Below are 21,605 nucleotides of genomic sequence, written 5' to 3' on the forward strand. Positions count from 1 at the left end.
GGCTGATGGATCCCGCCAAAACTCTCTCGCCTGCTCTCAGCTCCAGGGGCTGAATAACAGCTTGCACCCACTGACAAGGGAGCCGGCAGAGGCAAGCGTGCAGCGGCCTGCCTGGGAGGCTGGCCACGGGCAGCACTGAGACTGAGGAGGAGGAAGAGGGTAGGCAGTGCCACCTCCTGGACCGGAGAAGACAGGCAGGCCTTAAGGTACCAGCCCCCACTAAGTGTTAGCTGAAGTGGCAGACCCTTGGGCTTGAATCCCCACTCAGCCACAGGCTAGTCTCTCTCTCTCTCTCTCTCTCTCTCAGCCTAACCTACCACACAGGGTTGTTGTTACTGGAGGGAGGGAAAAGAGAACAACACAGGAGGCCCTGAGCTCTGTGGAGGAAGGCACAGGAGGAGATGCCAGGGGTGGCTCAGGGGAAGGAGCTGGCTGAGCCATCCCCTCCTCCATCGCCACGGACCTGCCCCATCCTACTTCAGGGGGATATGGGGGGGGAGGAGGTGTCAAGTGTTGAGACAGCGTCTTCACTTGTGTAGCCATGCTGAGTAGGGCCTTGCTGTGATCTGAACTCTGTGTGATCTGTAACCTGATCTCTGTTCCAGTCAGAGGGTTAAAAACATATTATTAAAGAAAACATATTCAAAGCAATTCTAACACAGACACATATTAAAATACAAGTCATATTTCAACAAACACAGTTCAAGAGCATACAGTAAAGGGACAACAGCACTAAATTTCAAATAAAATTTCTTCTCCTGAGTGAAAGATACACTGACCCACCCCCTGACTTAGTGGATAAGCATTACAGCCATGATGGCGCCAGGGCACAACCCACTCACCCCACAAGATTTTTTTGGTATCTAGTTCTTAGTTTCCCCGCAGCTAGAGCAAATTTTGCGACCTGGGTAGTTATAAATGTATTGTTGCCTGCTAGCAGAATACATATCTGCTCGAGGGAAGATCTGTTTGACAAGGAACGAAGGATGTAGGAAAGAAATTTAAGCCTTGGGGAGTTGTATAGGGGGCAACTTAGTAAATAATGTACAATGTCCTCAACTTCACCAGATACAAAGAGACAAACTCTTTGATGAGTTGGAATGTTAGAAAATCTCGCATCCAAAAAAGCAGAGGGCATAGTCTGAAGTCATAACGCTGTGAATGGTTTTATTCTTCATCACCTGATCCAGAAATACTTGCATATAAGAATGTGTATATATATTACACATTTTTGCTAATATGGTGCATTTTTCCATGTTATTTTCACGAATATATGCATTTTTGTATACATGACTTGGCTGGAGAGCTGCATTTTTGAATTCAATGAAATTGCAAATTGCAAAAGGTGGCCGTGTTTCGATTTATGTATTGTTTCAGAAAGTGCAGATTTTGTAGGTTCAGCTTTGAATGCAAACTGAATGGGAGACCCTTCTCTGCCTGAGCCCTTGGAGAGCTGCTGCCAATCAGAGCAGACACTACCTGGCTCACTGCACAAACACTCTGAGCTGGTATGTGGCAGCTTCCCAAGTCTGTCATCCGAATGATGATACAGCTGGCTCTCAGTGAACCAATCCCATGACAGGTCTGAGAGGTGGCAACTGCCAAATTTCCTTGTCCTCTGTGGGAATCGTTTCATCTGCTGTTTCCATAGGCAGCCTTCAGAAACTTAAGGCAGGACATTATTTGGAATCCCATCATCCGTATACAGGTGACAGGATCAGGCATGGTACTTTTGTCCTGTGATTCCCACTGAAATAAGCAGGTGCTTCAAAGCTCACCCTTTTGGTCTGGAACAAGCAAGCAACCCTGGAATGCCCCCTGCTGGCTCCATCGAGTTCCTGCTCTCTGTGACGGCTCCCCCAGAAGAAATGTGTATCATGCTGCAGTCAGAGGGAGAGAGAAAATAATCGTTTCCCAGGAATTTGAAAGTGGAACTATGACAGAGACATCTTTGTCTCCTCTCTGTCTCCTGAGCCATGAGGGCAAGACCCAAGTCTGGGCATTGTGCCTCCAAGTTAGTTAGTTAGAACTAGGTATGCCTTTCCTCTATCCTGTGTAATTCTGTAAATAAAGCAGCTTTTCTTATTTTACTAAGTCTCAGTGATCTCAATGCAGGGTACAAGTCTGCTACTTCGGTAAATGCACACACTAGCACACACACAGCTCAGACCTTTGAGGACCTCTGGTTATGCATAACAGGAAGGAGAAGGGAAAAAAGCAAACTCAAGTTTGAATTCTTCAATGCTAATGTCTTATAACTACCAGCTGGGATGGGGAAATGAGTTCAAGGAGAGGAGGAGCTAAACATATCTGGCTCTGGGCTGAGCCAATGGAGAAAGCCTCCAGTAGGGAGAATATTAGCTAAAGTGGATTTTTATAATCTGACAATCTGCATCGTTTTCAGACCGGCATTAATTTCTTGCAGCGGGGCACGGCAGTCATCGGAAAGGGTTTTTTTTTTAAAAAAATCTGCTCTCAATTTTACATCATTGTCTTTGTAATCAGTTTTTCTCTAAGCTGATACATTCTTAACTCAGTGGAACAAGTGCCTACAGCACAAACATTTTCATTAGCTTTTTCATTAGCAATTACATTTTTTTTTTGCTGGGAAAAAAAATCATGAATCAGCAATTGCGAAAACAGTCGGGAACAAAAAATGGTGGATCAGTACTGAGAGCCGGATTGCTGGAATTCAAATGGACAAGGGGGCAGCTACTGAACCCCTATCCCTCCCCAGCAGCCCCAAATCTCCCTCTGTTGTAGCCTGCTGGGATGGTTGTTGCTAGAAGACACTTCACTAGGGATGGAGGAATCTGCCAGTTTCAGTTTCCAGGTTGCCACACAGAGGAGGGCCAGGATCTCTTCTCAATCATCCCAGGTGCAGGACACAGAATAATGGGCTCATTACAGGGAGCCAGATTTTGACTGAGCATCAGGAAAACTTCCTAACTGTTAGAGTGGTACAACAATGGTACCCACGACCTAGGGAGGTGGTGGACTCTCCAACCCTGGAGGCCTTCAAGAGGCAGCTGGACAGGCACCTGTCAGGGATGCCTCCTCTGTGTGGCAACCTTTCAAGTGCTTGAAGAGTGCTATCACATTTCCCCTTAGTCTTTTCTTCTCAAGTGAGAAACATGCCCAGTTCCTCCAGTCTCTCCTCAGAGGGCTTTTCTTCCACTTGCCACCGTAATATAGCCTTTGCCAAATTGTCACCCGCCAGAAGCGGACTACGACTCCCATCAGCACCAGGATCCTATGTCTGTGTTGGCTGGTGCTGATGGGAGTTGTAGTCCAGAGCATCTGGGGGAGGGTGGCAGGTTGGCAAAGGCTGTGACCTGCACAGACATGAGATGGGTCCTGTGCCCATATCTCCTCCCTTCCCTTTTTTGTCCCCATACCTATGCAAGACTGATGCTCTCTCTCTCTCTCTCTCTCAATTTTCCTGCTTCCTTTTCTTGTGTGGGAACTGGTGGAGGCCAGTTGTGGGAAAGCAACAGGGCTTTAGGCTGAGGTGCTGTGGTCATCCCCCTCCCGCCGCAGGATTTCTAAAGACCCCTGAAAGTGTCACAATCTCCCAGTGACCTATAAATGTAGGCCCCCTCTGCTTCCTCGTGTAGTCCTTGGCTAAAAGCGCTCCCAATGACATCCAGCCATGAAGGTCTTCTACCTCCTCTTCTTCCTTGTGGGAGTGCCAGATAAGATGGGCGTGGACAGAGAGTGATGCTCCTCCCCAAGGCTATAGGATCAGACAGGGATAGCCAACGTGGTGCCCTTGAGACATCGATCGACTCCCTCCAACACCCATCAGCCCATGGTCAGAGATGAAGGGAATTGTAGTCCATCAACATCTGGAGGGCACCACATTGGCTACCTGTGTAATAGGGCTTTGCCTAAGGGGGAACCATAGCCAGTCCCTCCATCCATTAGGTAACACTTCCTGGGAGAAGATGCCCACTGCAGGACCTTCCAGGCCTAAAGCCAGCATTGTTACAAAGCAAAGCAAGGGGTTTGGGGGTTGAATGAGGGTTTATCAGTGGGGCAGGGTGATGACATGTCCAAGGCTGGATGGCTTTTTTGGGAGCAAGTTCTGATCAAAAACAAACCTTGCAGAAATTTGATGCAGCCCCTAATAACATCTGGGCCAATTCCAGCTCTTGTCCGCCAGCTCTGGTTGCTGTCTCACCGACTGATTTTATGGAAAGTGAATCCTGACCCTGGGGTTTCACTTCCACTGATTCTCTGAGGGAAGACCCACACACACAGGGCAGGGAATGGGGTTTAGTTTGACAGAGCATTGGGAAATCAAAGATCTAGGCTCCTGCCCTAGGGAAGGAAGGATCTGTCAAGTTTGGGTCCCTCTGTTTCTCATTTTTCCAGTCTTATATTCAATTCTCCACATTTCTGCAACAATCTGTGGATTTTAAAAAAAATCCTCATGAACATTCATCAGTATTTTAGTATAAATTTCTCCCAATAAAAACATTTTTATATGCAGTTTTGACTAATGCACACATTTTTGCAAGCAGTTCCCCTAATATGAATGGTGTTTGGGTTTTTTGTTAATATATTCATTTTAATGCACACTTTCCCCTAATACATGCATTTTTTGTAAACATTGGTTCTTTGGAGAATTTGGGTGCATGAACACTTTGAAGGATGGCTGTTATTTGGTTCTCAAAGTGTTTCTGAAAGCGCTAATTTGACAGATTCACTTTTGAATGTGAACTCAATTGAAAGATCTGTCCAATTCAGTTCTCTTTGTGTGTCATTTGCAAAATTTGGAGAAGTGCGGCTTTTGAAGGGTGGCTGTGTTTTGCTTCTCAGAAAGGGTGGGTTTGATAGACTCAGCTTTGAATGAGAACTGGACTGAATTTCTCCCCCACCCTTAGTCAAAGGCCGTTTAAAAGTCTCACTGCTGTTCAGCTGAGAGCCACAAAACCCATAACCATTGTGTAAGCAATGCAATGGACTGCCTTCAAGTCGATTCCGACTTATGGTGATCCTATGAACAGGGTTTTCACAGTAATCAGTAATCAGAGGGGGTTCACCATTGCCGCCCTCTGAGGCTGAGAGGCAGTGACTGGCCCAAGGTCACCCAGGGAGCTTCATGGCTGTGTGGGGATTTGAACTCTGGTCACACTGGTAGTTGTGCAGTTGTGCCTTAAACCCAGCTACCCAAACTCAGCCCAGAGAGAAAAAGTCTGTCAGCCCTTCAGAAACATGCTGTGGCCTCAGGCAAGTCTCCAAGGGGAGGGACTCTATGTGTGCAGAACTTACTGAGACGGTGTCTCCCAGGGCAGTCTATCTCACTGATGGGGCAGCCACACTTGGAATATTGTGTACAGTTCTGGCTGCCTCACCCCCCACAAAAGGATATTGTAGTGCTGTGACAGCATCAGAAGAGGGCAACCGAAATGATCCAGTGGATGGAGAAATGCCCCGATGAGGAAAGGTTGCCACAACGGAGGCTTTTCAGAAAAACAGTGAGAAAGTGAGCGGGGGCATGACAGAGGTGTAGGAAAGTGCGCATGGTGTGGAGAAAGTGGCTGAGAGTTGTCTCCCCCTATCCTAACACTAGACCTTGGAAAATTCAGGAGAGACAAAAGAAAGGCCTTCTTCACACACCATATGGTGAAACTATGGAATTGGCTCCCACACGATGGAGTGATGACCATCAGCTTGGATGGCTTTAAAAGAGGATTGGACAAATTCATGGAGGAAAAGGCTATCAGTGGCTACTAGCCATGATGGCTATGTTTTGCCTCCACTGTCAGACCCAGTATGCCCCTGAATACCTCTTGCTGGAAATAGCAGGAGGGGAGAGTGCTCCTGCGCTCTGGTCCTGCTTGTGTGCTTCCCATTAGGACATCTGGTTGGCCACTGTGAGAACAGGATGCTAGACATCAATGACCTAGGTGGTGGGCTCTCCCAGACTGGAGGCCTCCAAGAGGCAACTCGATAGGCACCTGTCAGGTATGCTTTAAGTGGGATCCCTGCATTGAGTAGGGGGTTGGACTGGATGGCCTCACAGACCCCTTCCAACTCTATGATTCTATGACTAGATGGGCCATTGGCCTGATCCTTCAGGGCTCTTCTTATGTTCCCCACCCATGCTGCCTTGGGCCGATGGGAACTGTCATTCAAACATCAGGTAGGGCAACAGGTATGACAAGGCTGGTCTAGGTCAAGGGTGGGCATCCTGTGGCCTTCCAGGTGTTGCTGGACTCCATCTCCCATCATCCCTGAGCATTGGCCATTCTGGCTGGGGCTGATGGGAGCTGCAGTCCAACAACATCTGGAGGGCCACAGGTTGGAGAAGGCTGCTTTCCAACAGAGACTTCAAGGGGCTTATATGTCCTCAGATCTGTGTTGCACCGTGCTCCGTGTAACATCAATAATAGCATATTTTAACATCATCACCAGCAACAATAATATAGACAAGGTGGACAGAGAGATATTACTCAGCTGCTGAATCAACTGGTATTATTGCCACATTTCTGGAGATGAACGGGATAGCCTTTTCTTTCCCCTTTTCTTTTGGCAGGAGCTAGAACAGCAGCCGGCGGCAGCATCTCTCCCTCCCAGTACTTTGACGGGGCGGGTGCCCTCTCTCCTCCCACCCTCAAGCTCATCTTCAGCACCTGCTGATGCTGCAGCACTGTGCCTCTGGCCTTTCAGTCCATGACGTCAGCAGGGAACCCCCCAGGCACGGATCCTACTGGTGCAGCCCACTTGGAACCCACTGGCAAAACTCCCCTTGATGAGAACGACTCCAGCTAGACCCTTTGACCTGCATGTGTGTTATCAGATGCTGATACTCTGCTCTCAGTAATGCAGTCCGATCCGTGAGGCTTCTTGTGTGGCGAAACCTGGAAGAGGCGCAGGCAAGGAGGATTCCTATGGCTGCTCACCCTGATGGCTGTCTTCTGCCTGCACAGCTGGAGTGGGGAGATCTTGCGCTCAGATCCTGCTTGCAGGCTTCCCTCCCTTGTAGGCATCTGCTTGGTGGCTGTGGCTAGTTGGGCCACTGGCCTGATCCAGCAGGCTGAGGGGGAAGGGTCGTAGCGCAGTGGTGGAGCATCTGCCTTGCCTGCAGAAGGTCCCAGGTTCGGCCCCTGACAGCATCTCCACATAGCGCTGCCAGTCCGTGTAGGCAATACTGAGCAAGATGGACCCAATGGCCTGACTTGGTATGAGGCAGGTTCCTGTGTCTGTATGCACTTCCTATGTCCCACCTTAAGCAAGCTCTCCAGCTCCTTTTCCCAGGAGTGCAGGTAGCTGGCCTGGGAAAGGCCTGTGGGTCAGACATGAGACCCACCTCCAGTCCACAGGGAGGACACTGGTGTAGCCCACCATTTCCCAGCCTCATGTCCTCTGGATGTTTTGGCTCCTCATAGCCCAGCATCCTGTTTTCACAGTGGCCAACCCGGCACCTTTGAGAAGCCCACAAGCAGCAGCGACTCTCCCCACTTGTGATTCCCAGCAGCTGGTACGGGGACAGGCTCTGTCTTCGACAGTGGAGGCAGAACACAGCCACTGACAGCCATCTCCTCCTTGAAGTGGTTTACCCACCATGAACATTATTGCAGGTTCAACACCTTTTGGAAAACTCTTCCTTCCTGGACACATTTTTAGAAGCAATTCTCAGGTCCAAGGTCCACGGCCGTTCTCCCCATCCACCTGCCCCCTTTTTTTTGCTCTTGCCTGTCAGTTGGGCTCTCCCATTTCTGTGGTTCTTTTTCCAAATGTGATGTGGATTTGCACAAGAACGTTACTCAAAATGTGGTGGGGACGGCAAGCCAGCCTACCCTTTCATGCCTCTTCCTCCTAGTGTCCTCTCTAACTGCCGCTTCCACCTGGGTGATTGCACAGAGAGGGGACTCCAGAGAGCAGGCAAGGTGGGTGGTGGGGACAATGGACTGGATGAGGGCTAATAAACTGAGGCTCAATCCAGACAAGACTGAGATGCTGCTAGTGGGTGATTCTTCTGACCAGATTGTGGATGTCCAGCCTGTCCTGGATGGGGTTGCACTCCCCCTGGAGGAGCAGGTTCGTAGCTTGGGGGTTCTCCTAGAATCATCTCTGTCACTTGAGGCTCAGGTAGCCTCGGTGGCACGGAGTGCCTTCTACCAACTTCGGTTGGTGGCCCAACTACGTCCCTATCTGGACAGGAATAATCTGGCTTCAGTTGTCCATGCTCTGGTAACCTTCCATATGGTGAGTGGTGGCAACACCTGCACTCAGCCCAAATAATAGAAAGAAGACATGTCCTGTGCTGATCTTGTTTTAGCAGGGAGGAAGCAACTTTATTAAGACAGTTGATATAGTTCAGATGGTCACTTTAAATATGTCTGATTTACTTTGCAATTTTAGTGAATTTTCCAATACGAAATCATTTTCTTTTGTTTCTATTTCTGTGAATATGTGAAGTACAACAACAGTTTGCAAAATTTACACTAAAAAAACTCCAAACATAATTGTGGAATAATGGCACTGACTTCTGCAGAATAGTATCCAGTGGACCTCAGGAGTGTCTCAGTTTGCACAAGTTAAACAGTGGGAGGTGAAATATATTCTAGCAAAATTCTAGGTGTGCTCAATGTTTTTGAGGCAAGTGATTCCATCTGAGGTCACTTCCAGATGACCTGTTTTTTGAGCATTCATCCTGATTTGTCTGCACAAGTTTGTGTGTAGGTTAGACAACACTGGCTATTTATTGACCATCATTCAGATCATTTTCCTGTCACGTTCCTTACAGCAAAATGTACTCTCCCCCCCCTTTTTTTTTTTTACAAAACCCACGTTTGTTATGCAGGAGTCCACATCTGCTTTAATTATGCAACCTCAATTTGCTGGGATGTGACTGAATCCCATCCAAAAATATAGACCCTCCGTCAGTGCTCTGAGATTGAGCTCAAACAACTCATGTTGGCAAAGGTTTGACTAGGTGATCTTTTTAGTTTCTTTCAGCTCTATGATGAGTCTATCTCACAAGATTATTTGGAGAACAGAAGAAGACAACCTCATGTCTACTACAATGGGGTCTTTCAGAGAAGAGGTGGGCCTACACAAGCCCCCCAGGATCCTGCCAAAGGTCCATCTAGTCTAGCATCAGGCCAACCAGATGACTATGGGAAGCCTGCATGCAGGACCTGAGTGCAACCACACTCTCCCCCCCTTGATTCCCAGCAATGGATAGTCAAAGGCACAGCGCCTCTGACAGTGGAGGTAGAACATAGTCCTTGTGGCTAGTAGCCGTTTATAGCCTTTTCCTCCATGAGGTTGTCTCAAACCCCTTTTAAATCCATCCACATTCATGGCCATGGTTTAACTGTGCACTGTTTGAAAAACGTTTAAAAACTCATCTGAAAAACCTGTAACTCTGATAAGAACATAAGAAGAGCTCTGCTGGATCAGGCCAGAGGCCCATCATAGTCAAGCAGCCTTTTCTTCTCACAGTGACCAACCAGAAGCGTACAAGGAGGACCAGACTGAACACCACTCTCTGCACTTGTGATTCTGAGTCACTAGCACTAAGAGGCATACTGACTCCAGAAGTTCAGGGAGAAAATAGCCATCATAACCATTGATTGCCTTATTCTCCATGAAGTTGTCTTTTGAAGCCATCTGAGTTGGTGGCCATCAACGCATCTTGTGTGAGTGAATTCCATGGTTTTAAAACTAGAAATGCAGCAGTGATGGAGTAATAGGAAACAGAAGAAAGGAACCTAGTATAACACTATGGTCTTGGTCCTTGGCTCATGGCATTAACAGCTTACAACATCTATTCTTCAAATGACAGTTGGCCTCCCACAAGATTTCAACAGTCCTCAAGCCACCACCTATAAACGGGGGGCCTCTCCTCTCCCAGCGCATTGCGCTCCCTCTCGGCTTCAAGCATCTCTCGGATTCCGACCAACATCCAGCCATGAAGATCTTCTTCCTTCTCTCCATCACCTTCCTCGTTCTGCTGCTGGTGGCACCAGGTACAGTCTCCATAAATGCTTCTCCTCAGAGCTGCATGCTTTAATTCAGTTATTTATTTTATTCGTCTTTCCTTGGTTTTACACACACCTCTGAATAAATAGCAGGTTTTGGGAATCACACATCTTGCACTCAGATCCTGCCTGTGGGCTTCCCACAGTGGCATCTTCCCACTGCTAGCCACTATGAGGACAGGAGGCTTTGGCCCTGATCCAGCAACAGCCAGGCTCTTTTTACGTTCTTATGCATATATACCACCTCCCATACAAATCCAAACATGTGGAAAGCAATCCAAAACAAGCCATTTTTTAAAAAAACCACAAGAACACATTTCAATGAATGCAGATTAAAAGACAAGCCTAAATCAGTCAGCATTGCTGGGGAGGAAGCATGGAGACCAGTTTCCTGGGCTAGTGGGCTTCTCTTTCTAAGGCTGCAATCACCCTGGAAGGGAAGCCCATTTAACTCTAACGCAGCCTTCCTTGGAGCCTTGGCTGAGACCTTCAGCTGAAGGTGCAGGGGGAAGAGGGAGGGTCTCAGTCTCCATCCCAGCCCCCTTCCCTGCATTCTGCTCACACCAGCGTTCCCTAACCTGGTGCCCCTGCAGAGGGTTTGGCCAGCAGGGCCTATGGGAAGGCGGTTGGAATATGTAGCAGAAGGTCAATCTTGGGAGACGGCGCAGGGTTCCAAGGCAGCTTCTCTCTGGTGGACAGGCTCGACCCCTCGGGAGTGTTCTCTGACTCTCTCTCATCCCCCCCTCTTTCTTCTCCAGATTTCACCCAAGCCAAAAAAGGCGGTGCTACCAAAAAATGTGCTGAGAACGGAGGGAGATGTCTGCGTCGCTGTGGTGACGGACAAAAGGAGATCAGTAAGTGCTCAGGGAAGAGGCGTTGTTGCAAGTAAGGTGAGTTCTATCCAAATTATCCTTGTGCCAGAAAATTAATCTATGACATGAAATGCAGCTCTGTTTCTCCCCCACTTCTTTGTTTTACTCTTTGTAGCCACTGTGGGGGGAACCATATTAGTTGGGGCCATAGTGCACAGACAGGGGGTTGAAAACTCTTTCTTTGCCCCTTGCAGACTTGGTGAAAATTCTGTCCTCAGTACAAAAGTTTGGCTAATCAGCTGATATTAGCCCTGTTTGTTGAAGTCAAGCTCCTATCTCAAAGGCAGTCTACCCCTATAGATTGATTGCTGGGTGGTGGCAAACAATGGGAGGAGCGAGCTCTCTCCCTTTCATGTCCAGTTTGTGGACTTTCAAAACGCACTGAGCTGTCCACTGTTGGAAAGAGGATGCTGGAGTAGTGGATCTCGACTCAGTGGAGACTGGTGGCTCCGATGTCAGTGGCGCAGTGAATTCACTCCAGGTTATTCAGTGCCCCACTGGGTGGATTCAGTCTGACATTGGAGCCACCAGTCTCCACTCATCAGATGGATCCAGCAGGGCTCTTCTCATGGTCTTGCGTTCTACTATCTGGAGAATATTCAACACCACAATCTGCAAAGGAGAATTTTATTTGGGGGGGGGGAGCAAACCCTTTGCAGTGCTATATACTTATTTCCTATAAACCCCCCCCCCCATCCATGCTGGTGTGAACTGCAGAGGAGTTAAAGTACTCCAGCTGATTAAAGAATCCATTTCCTGGGTCAGAGTTACCCAGCCACAATCACTCACTTGGATGACAATCTCACTGAATTCAGTGGGGCTTCTTTCCAATAAACATGCCCTGAATCAGGGCGAATGGCATCTCTCTCTCTCAGTAAAACAGTCCCAACTCTTAAAGGCTTTCTTCAGAGGAAAGCAGGTGGACCCAGAAGTGGCCTTGTTCTGCTCTATAGATCAATCTCTCCCCTTAAGGGGCTAGAGATTTGCAGTAGAAGATGGCTAGAAGGGAAAGGGTTAAGCACATGGGCACATGCACGCGTCCACACACAAACTGCTCTGCTCAAATATGTATTCTCCTGTGGTTGCTGTTGGTTAAAACAAATGAACCATATTAAAGACTGGAAAGCCCCATTTAGAACTCCCACAGTGCACATGCTGAATCCACACAATTTCTCAAGCTTCTCCCCCATTCCGACCCCCCCCACCTCCGGCTGTTCCCCCTTTCCACTCAGCATCCCAACCCCATGCTTGCCCTGCCCCCTTGTCACATTCAACATTTTACCACCAGGACTTGCCTCCATGCTTGTGAGTTTCTGGGTCCTTCTCAGTTGTGGAGTGGCAAATTCAGAAGTGCAGGGTCCCTTCATGTTAGTCACAACCACGCCCCCTTTTTGCTGCTGAGTTGCGAATAAGATCCTTGTTCATGCCTTCTCCCACAACAACAGAAGTCCCTAGGAGCAAATAAGCAAGAAAGGGGATTGTGTTAGCTACTGAGAAGAGTCTTCTCAGTGGCTAACTCACCTCCTTTCACTCTGATTGGCTCCAGTCAGCAGGAAAGGGCAAGGAAGCGTGTTAGATGATTCTTCTCGATGGCTAACACACTCTCCTTTTATGCTGATTGGCTCATGGGATGATGGAGACACAGGCAGCCTGCTCCCAAAAAAGGAAAGGGTTTAAGATCCCCCTGAGTCCCTGGACGACTACACCCCTGGATCCCTCCCGAGTCCCCACACAGAGGTGCATTGGCATCTTCACTCTACAGCTTTAGGCAAATGCTGAAGACGCACTTCGTTACCCTGGCCTTCAGCACTTGAGAGGTATATTTTTAGGAAACACCCAATTCCTGGGGTTGAAACTTGTTTTCAACGGTAAACAGCCACAACAATGTACTCAGTCTCTGTTTTGCAAAGGAGGCTGCAACCCGATCCCTGAGTAACGATGTCCCCTTTGACTTCTCTAGTAAATGCACCCCACTTCCCCCTACCACCACCCAGTCATGAAGTGGCAAATTCAGACGTGCAGGGGTCTCTTCATGATAGCCACAACCATGCCATCTCCCCCTTTTCTTCTTTTGCTGGTGGGTTGAGAATGAGATTCTTGTTAATGCCTTTACCCATAACAATAGATATCCCAAGGAGCCAATCAGCATGAAAGGAGGAAGTGTTAGCTACTGAAAAGAGTCTTCTCATTGGCTAACTCACCTCTTTTCACTAAGATTGGCTCCAATCAGCAGGAAAGCACAAGGAAGCATGTTAGAAGACTCTTCTCAGTGGCTAACACACTCTCCTTTCATGTTGATTGGCTTGTAGGATGCTGGAGACATAGGGACCCTGCTTGGGATCCTACTCTCAAAAAAGTAAAGGGTCTAAGTCCCCCTGAGACCCTGGACGACTACAGTCCTGATCCTTTGCTAACCAGATCCTGGAAACTGCTGTGTGCTTGCTAAATTCTCTCCAAGTGCTAAATTCAATATTCTAGCTTAGATTGTGAGAATGCACCGATATTTGGAGCACTTTGTCTCCAGAAGCCAAGGAACAGGAGTGGCAGGCCAAAGCAAGATTTGGGGTAAGCCCTGTTCAGATTTCAAAGAACCTCTGCCAACCTGGTGCCCTCCAGATGTTTTGGACTACAACTCCCATTAGCCCCAGCATCTTGCAACCATGGGGGCTGAGGCTGATGGGAATTGTAGTCCAAAACATCTGGTGGCTGGATGTAGGGAGGGGTTGTGATCAAGAGCAAGACCTTCCCCCTGACATCTGCACATTCAACAGGAAGTCTGAATCAAACCCTCTGTGCAATCCCAGCCTTTTCAAGATCCATCTCTTCACACACACACCCCTCTGTAGTCACTGGCCTGTTTTCAGCACCAGCCCTGTCCACATGTTAATGGCATTCTCCTTCATGATCAATTATCTCTGCAGACCAGCCATGCATCAACTCTGAGGAAAGAGCACCTTTTCCTCTGAAGCGCACCTCCCTGGACCATGCTGTGCATTTCTGCTTGGGAAGAAACCATCCTGCTTGCTGCTGAAGACAAGTCTGGAAAGGATTGATTAGAGCGCAACTTCTTATGCCTCTTTACTTGGGACTAAGTCTTCCTGCGTTCAGCCTGAATTTGGCCTGCCTGCTAAAATGCTCTCGCTTTTCTTTTTAATAAATGCAAGCGTTTGAAACCATTGGTTGTTTTTAACGCTGTGGTTTAATGTTGGTGTAACTCACCCAGGGGCTTCTGGGAGAAGAGCAGGCAATAAATACCAATAACGGCAATAACAATAACCACTGAGTAGGCACACGGTGTGAAAAGGGGTGGTGGTTAGTGGTGGTTGCTTTTGTTCCCCTCCGTGGACTTTCTTTCCTTTTGCTGACTGTATTTTTGCTCTGGAGATCTTGGTCCTCCAGGAGACATGAAGAAGGAGGGCAAACCTATGAAACCTCCTGTCAGACTCCACTGTCCGATGTCTCATGCACACATGCAGTCCTGTCCAGAGCATTTCTTTAAGCCGCCAGGGATGCCTGCTTCCATCCTGTATGTGTGCAATATCTTAGCAGGGCTGGGCAAAACCTCTGGCCCTTCTGATGTTGTTATACTTCAGCTTCCCTTGGCCCACCCTTGTGGAAGAGAACGGCATCCATGAGAATAGTGGTCATTTTTATTCATGGGAAGGATGGAGATTCAGGTGGTGCACGCCCTCCCCTTTATTCCACATCTGGAGCGTGCCCACGGCTGGTTTGTGAAGCCACGTGCACGCAACATTAGCCACAATCCCAACACCTATTCTGACGTTTCCTGAGAAATACTGACATGATGCATTTTCCCTGAAACCAGCTTCAATCTGATTAGAAAACATAAGCCATATGAAGGCATCCACGCACCCTCCCTGCCTTCCCAAGAGGAGGGGTGTGGTTGTCCAGGGTCCCAGGGGGTCTTAAACCCCTCTACTCTTTTGGGAGCAGAGTCCCAGCAGGGTCCCTGGCTCTCCAGCATCCTTTCTTGCTGATTGAAGCCAATCACAGTGAAAGGAGGTGAGCCAGCCACTGGGAAGAAGCTCCTCTTAAAACTGCCCAAATGCAGTTACTCTGAGTCTTTCTTAGTATGACAATCAAGGGGGAAACTCAGCAAAGGAAGTTCCTTACCTTATAGAATCTTAGTACTTTTGCCCATGTACTTACACTGAAAATAGTAGATCTAGCTGGAAGGCAGCACATGGAGATTTGCATTGATCTTTGCAATGCACCAGTAAGGGAAAGTTCTCCAAACAAAGTAAGAGTTTGAAAGCTCATTTTATTGTATGGTTGCGTGCCACCCCAATCTCTGAGTGGTGTGAGACTTCCAGGGGTTCCTGTACTTACCAGGTTTGGTTTCCATGGAAAGAATGCCAGCAGAGTCTATGGTGTCTTATGGGATATACGGTTTTTATTGACACATATTTACAACCTGAGCTTAAAATGGAGGGGTTCACAGCATTAACAGTCCAATAGATCTTGCTTTTCCATCAGACTTACAGGGAGGCACCCAAAAGTCATGGTGCAGGGAGCAGGCCTCTCTGAGTGTCTCCCCAGTTCCCGGCTTCTCCAGACTGGACTAAAAACACAAGGGTCTCCTTGTCTTCAAGATGGGGGAGGGGGGCCCAGCCAAGTGATGGAAGGAGGAATGCTCTCTCCTGTGTCTCTGGTAGATTCATGCTCTTGTTAATGGGGGCAGTTGACAGACCCATTAGCTACTCTGTTAGATGAACAAAGGAAACTAGTCTGACCGGTGGAGCAGGGTTCTTCCATTGCAAGTTGTATCTCTTTCAGGCACACAATTATAAACTAGAAAGGGTCTCATAGATATCATCCAAACCCACCCCCACAATCCCATAACAGTATAATCTTAGAAGGAGGCGTGGCTGTCAGGGGATGCAGAGTGACTATCATGAAGGGACCATGGGGAGGGTCTCCGTATCCCAGCCCCCTCCCCTGCATTCAGATTGCCCTGGATAATCCCAACGTGGGATGATGGTCTGAACAGATAGAAGGTCAGTCCTGGGAGACAGAGCCAGCTTTCTGGGTAGCTTTGCTCCACTGGAACAACATTACCCCTCTGAAATGTTCTCTGTTGTGTGTGCTCTCATCTTCCTCTTCCCCCACCCCTCAAGTTTTCACGAAAGCGAATTGTGGCACCCAAAACTGCTGTAAGGCAGGAGAGTGATGTGAGCCTGTTGCCTGCATTGAAAGGAAAATAGATATTGGACCAGGCTGGGACACTCACAGCTGTTGCCGTAGAAGGTGAGTTCTATCCACATGGTCCATTCTGTGCCTGAAAATTCACCTACGAGGGCCAGACTGAAAACACAAGCGTCTGCTTGGCTCCAAGATGGGGGAGAGGCCTCCAGCCAGGTGATAAGGGGAGGAAGGCCTCTCCCCTGAAAGAATTCTCAATAGCCCACATTGCCACTCTGGTATTTTATACAGCCACGAGATTATATTATAGCAGCATGGATTTTTCTCATTCTGCAATGTGAAATTGAAAATACTCCCATGCCATTCTGATGCTTCCCATAAGCTCATTTCAAAACAAAACCTAGCAAGACTTATAGTCCTGAACTCAGAAACACTTGCTTAACAACCCTCTAAATTTTTATGGTGATATACAAAACAATTGAGAGTTCCAAATGTAAAAATAGAGAAAAACCAGACCCCTTTTGGACTTTATTTCTGTCAGAGTTCTCATAATCTGTTGAAATTCATTAAAAATCAGCCATGTTCACAGAGTACCTGTAGTTCTATTACTGCCCTTGCCCCATACTCTGGCCTTCATCTTCTGCAGTTTAAACGTTTAAAAAATGCCTGGCTGAGTTTTAATTAATTTAAGAAATTTTACATTGAACTCAATAATAATGTCGGGCATGCTCAGTAAGAAAAGCCAGACTCACAGCTGCTTGGCTAATCAGGGGGCCACACCCACACCAGAACTTTACAGACCACAAACATTGGAGGCAATTTTCAGAAAACCTTTGCATAATGCACCTCCAAGAATCCAAAGATGGCAGTTAACACTGCAGAAATATCAATTACAAGTGCACTATAGACCAGGCAAAGAATTAATCATTGCTGATACTCTGTCCAGGGCATATCTTGAACAGGGTGAAGGAAGAAGTTCTGAAGAAGCCGAGGTTGCTGTTAACCTCATGTTATCTTATTTACCAATCTCCAAATCAAAACTGAAAGAATTTCAGTTCACCACTGAAAATGATAGCATTTCGCAAATCCTGAAAAATGCCATTTTGCAGGGGTGGCCAGATAGAAGAGTAGAAGTTCCAGAGTGTATACGTGTTTATTAGAATTACAGAGAGGAATTAAGTGTTCATGATGCACTCATTTTTAAAAGTGACAGAATCGTAGTACCACAAGATTTGAGGAAAGAGATATTGAATATTATACATGAGAGTCATCTGGGTGTAGAATTATGTAAAAAGCGGGCACGAGAAGCTGTATATTGGCCAGGTATGTGTGCCCAAATTGAAGAATTGGTACTGTCATGTACCACATGTCATACCTTCAGAAATAAAAACCAAAAAGAACAAATGTTACCTCATGAAATTCCAAGAAGACCTTGGCAGAAGCTAGGAATGTACTTGTTTGAATAATCAACTTTTGGTTGATTATTATTCAAAATATGTGGAAATATGTTTGCGTGAGGACACTACAAGTAGGTCAGTAATTTTACACTGCACATCTATATTTGCAAGACATGGTATACCTGAAGAGGTTGTCAGTGATAATGGCCCTCAATTTTGCTCTAGAGACTTTAAAATGTTTGCCAAAGATTGGGTCTTTGTTCACACAACATCCAGTCCACTATTTCCTCAATCAAATGGAATGGCAGAAAGAGCGATCCAAACAGTAAAGAGGATTCTTAAGAAATCTAGTCTGAATAACACAGATCCTTATCTTAGTTTACTGGATTACAGAAATACGCCTACAGTAGATACAGCCTCACCTGCACAACTTTTAATGGAGAGACGTTTAAGAACCAGGTTGCCTACCTCAGCACCGTTGTTACTACCTCAGCAGGTAAAAGGTGACATACAGACACATCTGAAGAGAAGACAAGAAAAACAGAAGCTTTACTTTGACAAAGGTTCAAAGCCTTTACCACCTTTGCAGGTAGGTGATTCTGTTAATGTTCGGCCAAATGGAGTGTGGAAACCAGCGAGAGTGACTGGACAAAACATGACTCCAAGATCATATTCGGTTCAGACTGATGATTTAGCTGTCTACCAAAGGAACAGAAGAGATCTTCAAGGCACTCCAAGTTGTGAACAAAAGATGGATGAGACTACTGAGACTGCAACTGCACCTCCATCAGAGGTAGACCTATCAGAGTCTCAAGACAATAAAAGTGGAACAGCTGTAGCACAAAGTGCCAGTGATATACCAGAAATAGGGTTGGCAGGTCTCCGGTTTTCTGCCGGAGTTTCAGGGAAAAGGGGGCTGTCTCCGGCCTCCGGCAATACTTTGCTTAAACTGGATGATCTCCGGCTTTTCACTGGCCCCCTCAGCCACGCATGCGTGATTGACACGCATGCGTGACGGGTGTGGTTGGCCGCCTTCCCACCCTGTGTCATTGAGGCAGGGAGAGCTGGTGCCGCCGGGGCCAGGCTCTGTCTCCCAGGTGGCAAGGCCAGGACACTCTGCACGTGCCCAGAGATGCCCTGCGGCCGAGACCAGAGGTGCAGCCTGTCTTGGACAGGGGCGGGCGGGAGCGGCAATGAGGGGCTGGCCCTGGGCGCGCGAGGTGGGCGCTGCTTAAAAGGCTGGTCGGGCGAGCACGGCGCTGTCATTCTCCCTCCTGCTGTGGGCGCCGCTGGGCGGGAGTGGCCACGATGGAGCTCAGCAGTGGCGTCGGCGTCGGCGTCCGCAGCGTCTCTGGCTGGGGGGGGCATCGCGGCCGCTGCCGCCCAGCGGCGCCCACAGCACCAGGGGTGAAGCGGCCGGGAGTCCTTGGGGCTAAGAAAGAACTGGCCCCATCCGGCATCCACTGCTGCTGTGGGTGGCAGGCTGGAGAGAGAGAGAGAAAGAGAGAGAGGCTAGAGAGAGAGAGAGAGAGAGAGAAAGAGAGAGATGCTGGAGAGAGAGAGAGAAAGAGAGATGCTGGAGAGAGAGAGATGCTGGAGAAAGAGAGAGATGCTGGAGAGAGAGAGAGAAAGAGAGATGCTGGAGAGAGAGAGATGCTGGAGAAAGAGAGAGATGCTGGAGAGAGAGAGAGAAAGAGAGAGAGGCTGGAGAGAGAAAGAGAGTTTGGCCCTAATCCTCAGTTTCTTACTATTTCCTCTGGATAATTGCACTGCTGGAAACGGACAGAATCATCATGTGATTGTCTTTTCTTGACAGGATGTGGGAGTGAGATTGAAATGACAACAAATAGGAATGTGTGCCATTGTTCCATTTTTCTGCACATTTCCCATCTCCCCAAAGCAGCCTTCCCCAACCTGGTGCCTTCCAGATATCTTTGGGCATACAGCTGCCACCAGCTAACATCTGGAGGGCACCAAGCTGGGGAAGTCTGCCCTAAATTGTCAGCTGCTTCAGGTCTGTCAGATGATCCAGAGCTTGGAAAAGTTACTTTTTTGAACTACAACTCCCATCAGCCCAATCCAGTGGCAGTGCTGGCTGGGGCTGATGGGAGTTGTAGTTCAAAAAAGTAACTTTTCCAAGCTCTGATCAGATCTAAGCATATGGTCACCCTGTTGTGGGAAAGTTCCCATTAAACTGACTCGTGTTGTCTCATTAAGTCTCTAATGTGGCAATTTAAGCGAACAGACCTGATCTTGTTCTGGGTTTTGGACTTCCAGCAGGGGCTTAGACTAGAAGGACTAAAAGGCCCCTTCTAGCTCTGTGATTCTATGCTACATGTAAGTGTGTGTGTGTGTGTGTTACACACAAACGCACAGGCACACACACAAGCATACTTTTTTTCTTTGATCAATTTTGCTTAGAAAAAAAGTGTCTTGTTCTTGTCAGTTGACTTCCTTTTTTATTCTTTGTATGTACTTAAACAAGCTGGTCTGTTTTAAAAGAAAAGCTTGGTGGTGTTTGTGAGAGCCCACGAAAGAGCAATTTCAGGTAACTGCCACAGCCAAATGGTGAAGAATTGGCCTTATGACATAATGTGTACTGGCTGGTCTCTACAGAATTCCAAACACCATTTCAGACTTAAGGCTGCCATCTATTATCCCAAAGGCAGCCAAAGTAGCATCCTCCAGATATTGTACTAAAACTCCCATGAGCCCTATCCTGCTTGGCCAGCAATCACAATAAAGTCCAAAAACTTGACTGCATCTGTTTAATTATATGCATGGAAATGGAAATGGACTGCCTTCAAGTCGATCCCGACTTATGGCTACCCTATGAATAGGGATTTCATGGTAAGCGGTATTCAGAGGTGGTTTACCATCTAAGGCTAGTACTCCCCACCTGGCTAGGGCCTGCTCAGCTTGCCACAGCTGCACAAGCCAGTCCCTTCCTTGTCCGCAACTGCCAGCTGGGGGAAACGGCTCCTTGCGACTATGCACCTTGCCCACAGGTGGCAGGGCACATAACCCCTGAGCCACTCACTGTGGGGGTGATCTTTAGCTGGCCCTTGACATCCAGGAGACACGAGCGGGGATTTGAACTCATAGACTCTGGACTCCCAGCCAGGCTCTCCTTCCCACTGTGCTATACCATCTGTTGCATGAGCATACAGTTAACATACAACTGACTTCATAGCACCATGCAGATAACAACTGGCTCATTCTGCATTAGCATAGCTGCTGCAAGCACTCTTAGTTCATTTTTACAAGATAGTTCAACATGCTATCTTGTTCATTAAAAAAATGCATTCATTCCTGACTTTACCTCTTACCACTTCTCCAGGCTGTAAAAAATAAAATAAAACGCCTTCCACTTTCCTCTTTTGTATCTTTAATTCAGTTGTCGTCGTTAATGTGCCTTCAAGTCAATTTCAACTTATGGTGACCCTATGAATCAGCGACCCCAATAGCATCTGTCATAAACCACCCTGTTCAGATCTTGCAAGTTCAGGTCTGTGGCTTCCTTTATGGAATCAATCCATCTCTTGTTTGGTCTTCCTCTTTTTCTACTCCCTTCTGTTTTTCCCAGTATTATTGTCTTTTCTCTAATGAATCATGTCTTCTCATTATGTGTCCAAAGTATATGTGTCCAAAGTCAGAGGAAGGCAATGGTAAACCACCTCTGAATACCTCTTACCATGAAAACCCTATTCATAGGGTCACCATAAGTCGGGATCGACTTGAAGGCATTCCATTTCCATTTTCCATCCATACTCCCTAAGATGGTGAGAAGGAATGACCTTGTCACTTCAGCTGGACCTCTTTTAGGTAAGATTTCTATTTTAATTTCCAATCAGAAATTTTTTTTTGAATGGTATGCTGCACGCACGCGTGGTTGATACAATGTATCATGCTTCATGACATCACTAGGGCCCGCCACATGATGTCACTAGGGCCCGCCCCATGATGTCACTAGGGCCCGCCCTGTGATGTCACTAGGGCCTGCCCCATGACATCACTAGGGCCCGCCCCATGATGTCACCAGGGCCCGCCCCCATTTTCTCAGGTTTTTGGATGGTTCCGACCTGGCAACCCTAACCAGAAAAGATTTTGGACTCTGAGCTACCTGTTACTACATCAAGAGGCAGAGTGATCAGAAAACCAATTTGATATAGACA

General features: G+C 47.5%; 1 protein-coding gene and 1 long non-coding RNA gene across 2 annotated transcripts in view; one reads left to right on the forward strand and one right to left on the reverse strand.

The window, feature by feature from the left end:
• Positions 1 to 1,820, reverse strand: part of EFR3B (EFR3 homolog B) — a 163,707-nt gene extending 161,887 nt beyond the window's left edge. The window contains exon 1 of the mRNA XM_061625876.1: positions 1,779 to 1,820. The gene's annotated coding sequence lies outside the window, so the exon portion shown is untranslated. The remainder of the gene's footprint in view (positions 1 to 1,778) is intronic.
• LOC133384024 (uncharacterized) lies at positions 17 to 14,046 on the forward strand. Its single transcript, XR_009762452.1, has 4 exons — positions 17 to 206; positions 9,803 to 9,986; positions 10,757 to 10,888; positions 13,792 to 14,046. It is a non-coding gene; the product is annotated as an uncharacterized LOC133384024 (long non-coding RNA).
• Positions 14,047 to 21,605: the final 7,559 nt, after the last annotated feature.

This window comes from Rhineura floridana, chromosome 4 (genome assembly GCF_030035675.1).
Source record: "Rhineura floridana isolate rRhiFlo1 chromosome 4, rRhiFlo1.hap2, whole genome shotgun sequence".
Classification (NCBI taxonomy): Eukaryota; Metazoa; Chordata; class Lepidosauria; order Squamata; family Rhineuridae; genus Rhineura; species Rhineura floridana.